This window comes from Argentina silus (assembly GCF_951799395.1).
Source record: "Argentina silus genome assembly, chromosome: 5".
NCBI classification, from domain to species: Eukaryota; Metazoa; Chordata; class Actinopteri; order Argentiniformes; family Argentinidae; genus Argentina; species Argentina silus.
Window position 1 is genome coordinate 4980386 of NC_139659.1, and position 7282 is coordinate 4987667.

Sequence of the window (7282 nt, forward strand, 5' to 3'; positions counted from 1 at the left end):
TCATTAACGCCATTAAGCATCTTTTTACGCAGCTATTTTTCCTGAATATGAAAATGCTAGCTATGAAGCTTTCTTTCCTGTATTAGCTATGATAGAGTATGAATCTGCCTTCTAATGTATGATTATGTTGTCAGACCAAATGTTTGTGCTGTCTCTACTTAAAAAATAAACTATAATATGTAAAAAAAAATATACCTGCAATATAATTAAAAACTGTCTGACTGTATAGGCTGTAATTTGGTTCAACAACAGTAAAGGTTATGTGTCTATAGTGAGAGGAACAATTGCGCGCAAGAATTACGTTCATCTAAAGAAGGTATTCATTAGATGCACAGAGTTCCAATACAATTGGACCCCTTTCCGAATAGCAATGTGAATGAGGAATGGGGTATTCTACAGTTGCCATTCTTCAGCCATCAATCATAAATACAGTATTATTGCCGTCACCATGGACACAAGGGGGACGGAGGGGTTATGTTGACATATTCAAGTTTTGCACTGCAACATGGGACTTGTAATTGGTAGGAAATCTGACCATGACCTACAGTCTTCATATAGCCACATTTACATCCTGACTGTCGTTTATGTTATTCCCCTTGTTCTATGTGGGCCGTGCTTAATCCTGTACCTACCACATCATTTAAATAAGCTAATTATGAGGAAATGCTGCATCATTTGCATAAGAAGAGGCATACATTTAAATGAAGCGGCTGTCAAAACACATGAATTGCCTAGAAAATGTGTACTGTACCTGCAGGTAATTGCATTCCTTTCATATGCAATGTGGCATGCAACCAGAAATATCATCATTATCTAGCAGCCTTTTTGTTTTTAGTGATTTAATTATACATTATATGTAAAACAGGTTATACATGTATGTACCTCTACGCTCAGAGTGCTTTGGGAGAGTGCCACACATGTGCCCAGCACATACCAACCTTTTCTTACAGTTCCCATTCCATCTGCTTTCTGATAATGTAATTGTTACCATGGTGGCACGGCTTAGCCCTTCTTCCTCTCCTCATCCTTTCCGGAGGCCAAAGCTATTTCATGGTAAAAGAGAGAATCTCAAATGCCAGCCCAGTGCTTTTCAATCAATCAACTGTTTGGGGCTCCGGTTTGAAAATGCCACGTCTGTAGAAGAAAGAATAAGAAAAAGGAGGGAAAAAAAAGTTAATTAAAAACAGAGCTGATTAATTTTCTGATTGGTGCCAGTTCATTAGCACCTGGATAACAAGGCAGGGAGAGCATCATTTAAAGTGACTCTTTGCCATAGGAGTGCTTCTGATATTCTGGATTGAATTTAGAGAAACAACAATGTAGAACACAGGGCTTAAATGAACTGAACCTTCATTAAGACTCTCGGTAGAGGAAGCCTTGACCTCCAGTTGTCAGAAGAAAAAGTGCATAATTTATTGATTTATTTTTGTATTTTACCTTTATTTATCCATGTTAGTCTCATTGAGATCTTTTTCAAGAGAGACCATGATGTGTGCATGTTCAGATAAACATTGCTAACACAGGTTCCATTGAATTCCAGCCCACAGTTTCCTATCAAAAGGCATATGTAGTAATAATAGATCTAATAGTATTACACACTATTATGACTGTAATAAACACACAGTACTGCACTCATCCATAACTCACTGCATTCATGGGCAATGCATGTACAGTTGATACTAAAAGCTTAGTTTCTACTGTTATTCACTCCTGATTGGCAAGACATGGCATTTCACAAAGTTCACAGATCTCCAAATTGTCTACAACTACATGCAATTAATGTCACAAGAGTGAAACTGCCATTGATTTGATTTACATGAGCAGATTAGGTAAATGCCAATGCCTCAAGATGTGAGGTGAGGTGAGGTGAGGCAGTAAGAACATGCCTTGCAACCCACAGATGGTTTGAATAGTGCTATGCTTTGCTAATTATAGTTTCTCATGCTAATGTTTGCTAATTGCTGAAGCAATTTTCTAACAATATCCCCTATATACAGTATACCCTATATGGTAATGAAGCCTTCAATCTTGAATCTGAATGATCATAAATAGCTTAGCTGTGATGGTAGCCAGTATAAAACAACATCTGTTTATTAGAGTGACACATTATAATGTTATGCTACAGAAGAAACCATGCTGTTTTAAACCATCTTCTCGTGTCAACACCACCAACCAAGCTCATTGTGACAGGTTGATTTTCAGCAACACTTGTTAGAAGCAAAGTTTGAAAATGTTTCCATAACCGATGCATGGAATGGTAATTATGGTGTAGTTACAGTGTAATACATGTAATAACACATTTTTATATAGTAATTACAATACTCATATTGAAATTCAGCTAGACCAATGAGGTAATGCCTTATCTAAAAAGCAGAGGCACCGTTGATATAACCATTAATAATGATCTATCACGGTGAAATTAGTCTCTCAACCTGCGGCTGCTATCTATCTCACATATCATATCTCTAGTCAAGGTCTAGAGCATCCATGAAGATCAAACACACATATACTGTACTGTAGGTCACACTAATGTGCTGGAAGGCTATTTCACCCTGAATTCAGAATTGATTGATAAGGTCATTATATCCAAATCAATGTTCCATGGAGGAGATGGATGCTATATCTGTTAAAAATGATTGTCTCTCCACCTGAAAAGTGATCTTATTACAACCCATCATGGCTACAGTTAGGCTATATACTGTACAGGTAGAAGCTGATTGGACAGATAGAGCAAGGGCATGACGGATGGGTTCCATACAACAGGAGTTCTGGGCTACGTTCCAAAGATCTAAATTGGCATCCGTTTCTTATCTTCACTCCTTCATGACCAATGATCTGAAATGACTTGATAGGATAGAAAAGAGAGAGAGAGAGAGAGAGAGAGAGAGAGAGAGAGAGAGAGAGAGAGAGAGAGAGAGAGAGAGAGAGAGAGAGAGAGAGACTGGGGGAGGTGTCCATTCAACTGTACAGGGACTCAGCTCCGGTCCATTGATACCTTCACTGGTCAATCCTGCAGGAGCCCGAAGAGACACCGTAGCTGCAGCTGTCGTACATGTGTTTAATAAACCATCTCGCGAGGAGGCCTGTCTGCCTTTTCTTACTGTGAAGGTAATGCCCTTGTGACAACAGGGACCCTGTTTGCACTCTCTACAGAAGGACTGATGGTCTAAAAGATACATTTTTCATAGAAACACTTGAACAATAAACTCGCGCTATAAGCCAGGTGTAGCTAAATTATTTATATTTTTTCAACGGGTATCCAAGTAGTCAGCCAATCAATTGACACACTTGACAGGTAGCCCTTTATTTTCCAGCCCTGTTTCAATTGGTTTTTACCCAGTATTTAGTAAGAAAGTATGAGGTATTTTGTCTACTATTTACCTCTACAAATTCAGCCCAATCAGGAACTACCTGGTACTAAATGGCATATTGTGGAGCATGAGTCAGTACATCTTAAAGAACCATTAATAATAATGAATATGCAATTATCAGGTAATAACGCTTTTACTCAGCACTTTCCAAGTAAGTACCTGCTTAATACCGGGCTGTAAAATAAAGGTTACCTTGAACATGTGCCCAATGCAGAGCTACGTTTCCATGAATCTATCGCAGCTTTGCTCCTTCATTCATTCTTTTTGGGTTATGTAAAGGGCAAACCATCTCATGCCCCCCCCCCCCCCCCCCCCCCCCCCCAGTTTACATGTGTGTCTTACATGTCTTACCGCGACTCAGTAGCGAGTAACAGGATTAACACAAGCAAGTTAAATTACATGAGTAAACCACACACCACACTTTGATCAAAGTCGACATTTCTGTGTCATTGACAAAGCACTGTACCTAATTCTTACCCCCTCCCCAACCAATCTGAACTCTGGAGATAGACAGGAGAGAAGAGTAAGTGGGTCAGTGCCTTTGAAGTTCTAGGACAGATTCCTTTGTGAGTGCTTGTGAGCTGACAACCCCAGGACACATGTGCAAGGTGTCAAATTGAACCATGTGATTTTGACATCCTTTTCATCTATTTCGTTTCGAGTTCCAATCTTAGATTGTTCTCGCTGGATCAAGAGAGGTGTTTGGAGGACATCACCAAACAGACGTGGGAGGATCTTCATTACAAGCTTCAAAAGAGTTTAACAACTTAATTTGTATTCATATCTGAAAGTATACTTTGTGTGGACACCGATACAAACAAAGATGAGGATAACAATAGCTCCAAATGAGGTAAGCTTCAGTTTGAGACGCATTTCTTTCAGACAATTAATTGGCTCCAGTGAGTTTACTGTCTGGTGTAGCACACTCAGTATGCATGAGGCCTGCAGACACACAAGTTTTGTTTTGTTTTTTCTTTTATGAGATCCTAGATTAAATTATATTGATTGTAGCATAACACAATACAATACAAGTGTTCATGCTTCCGGCAAAGTTATACTTGTAGGCCTACAGAGAATTAAATACAGAATGTGTTTGATTCTAAAAACCTGACTGAGAGGTTTGAAGCGTCTTGTCCTTATCTTCTGGTTCTTGACTTCCTTCGGTGTGATGTTTCATTGATATTTCAGAATAGATTAGAGATACACCTATGAATGTTGGACTGAGCTGATATCTCAATCTGTTGTATGGCCCAACTAAAGCAATCCATTCATCCCAGACCAAATCCAGACCATTACTATATTTTATCTGTAACTACCCAAACAGTAGCTTTGGATATACAGTATGTGTGTGTGTGTGTGTGTGTGTGTGTGTGTGTGTGTGTGTGTGTGTGTGCATGCATGCGTGCCTGTGCGTGTGCGTGTGCGCGCGCGCGTGTGTGTGTGTGTGTATGTATGTGTACAGTAGTGTGTTTCCTACCTGTATACGCCAGGCTTGGTCCTAAGGGGAATCAGAGTACTGTTGTTTCGAGCAAAACAGCAAAACAGTGGCCATTCTAACAGGGAGATGGGGAGAAAGGAAGGAAGGTTAGAGAGAGAGAGAGAGAGAGAGAGGAGGAGGAGGGAACACCTTCACCACACAGCTCCTGGGAGGAGGTTGTTTAGTTTGCAGTAGTTTGGTATAGAGTAAAGAGACAGTATGGATATGAAAAATGAATAGAAGGGTCACATGGGATGTCATGGAGACAGAATGCACACATCACATCCTGTTAATTGAATCCATGGGTTCAGTACAGAACAATACTCGCCCTCCACTTACCTTGGGAATACATTGTGTGTGGTGGCAAACCACTACAGCTTGTGTTGTGTATGTGGGTGTGCGTGCGTGTGTGTGTGTGCGTGTGTGGGTGGTGTTCAATGACAAACACACAGCTAAATGAGACACAAAAGAGAGGTTCAGAGAAGACAGATGCTTATTAACATATGCAGTAGTTCCTCAGCTGAACAGATGTTCCTTGTCAGGCTACAGAGATAACAGTACAGCGCCATCTCAATACACACTGTGGCCTCACACTAAGGAGAATGGTGACGTATGTGTGTGTCTGTGTGTGTGTTAGGGGTGGGGGTGAGGGTGTGGTGGTGGTGGTGGTGGTGGTGGTTGGGGGGGGGGGGGGGGGGGTAACAACCACTATCTTCCATTTCTTTAATCATGTCTTCCGCTCTGAACCAGTCATGATAAAAATCTGTTTTGTCAGCCCCCTTTTTTCCTTCTTTCAAAACATTTCTTAAGCCTTAATTCAGGGTTGATTTCTGCAGTGATGTATTGCAGCTTTTAATCAGAGAAGTCCCATGAGTCAACCTGACAGAGCATCATAGACAGACATAGAGGGATTCTCACTAAATCTATCATCATTACAGTCTCAGTCCCTAAACTGCCTGGGCCTGCCTGTTATAATCCCTTTCAGGAGTCTTTCTTTCAAGAGTTTTCTTCTTCTTCTTCTTCCTCTTTTTTTCTTTTGTGGACGCGGGCCTAACTGCAGAGCTTGTCACAACCTGAATGAGGTCTTGTCAGAGTTAATAGTGGCCGGAAGAAGAGCCAAGTCTCTGGGTGTGTCAGGGTTTGATGTTAAAGACCTGCTGGCAGGTAGCCCTGTGCCCCAGACCCAGCCTCTGCTGCAGCCACTGGCCTGACTGGTCAGAGACACTCTTAACACAGGAAAGAGCTTATCCAACGACAAGTAAGAGTTGGAATGCTCAACTCTAGCATGTAGCTATGGTCTAAGTCTTTGATACAAATGCTTTGCCTATTTCAAACAGGGAAAAAGGACAGAAAATCTGTAAAGGACTCTATGTAACCAATTTTAGGGCTTCCATGTAACCTGAAGGGACGCCATAGGGCAACAATAAACAATAGGGCTTCCATGTAACTTCAATAGGGCCTCTATGTAACTTCATATGGCATCTGTAACCTGTAAGGATTCTTTGTAAGATTTACTTATAATCAGAAGTCAATAGCAATAAACAGGAAACTGAACCTTCAGTATTTTCAGGTTTTGACAATTCAGATATTTCTCTTTGCATATCAACTGACATCAGAGAATATACCCACAATAGGAAAACAGCATTTGTCCTTACATTGTAGCAGACAGATACAAGTGAATGATTAGAGGTAGAGAGAGAGAGAGAGAGAGAGAGAGAGAGAGAGAGAGAGAGAGAGAGAGAGAGAGAGAGAGAGAGAGAGAGATGGTGAGAGAGAGGGAGGCTCAGCCTACAGTTTGCATTATCCATTAGTGAATTGGGACACATTGATATATCTTGTGGGCTTTCTGTGATTCTCCAGATTAAACAAGACTGCAGGATCAAAGACAAACATGTATAAAATGATCAGAAAATGAACAGCAGAAAACCCATCTGTCTCTGGGCTTATCTCACTGAGTAATTGATCGTTATCCTCAACTCCGGTGTGTCCCGCTACTCCAACCCTTGATAGGACCCTCTCAGATTGTGTACATTAACAGGAGCCGAGGACACAACGTGATTCCTCTCAGCCCTGCTCATTTTCTCTGCAAATTGATTCAGCCACACTCGGCTGTTGTGAATCAACTTTGAGGAGATGTTTTGTGAGGAGCTTTGAGAGAGTGTTGGTTTAGAGGTAGAGAGAGGGGGTTGACATCCAATCTCTACCTATACACCGACACTGAGAGGTGGTGTGAAAGCTTAACAACAACAGAAGTAGAGGTTTGATCATGCAGTGAAAAGGAACATCTCATTCTCTCACACAGCTAATGAGGTGCAAAACAGCACACTGTTACAGTACATTTACTGTCCATAAAGCCTGGTTGGAGACATAACGATCCACCAAGAAAATGATATGTTTGTATCCTAGCAGCCAAATTACAAGTAACATTTCTAAT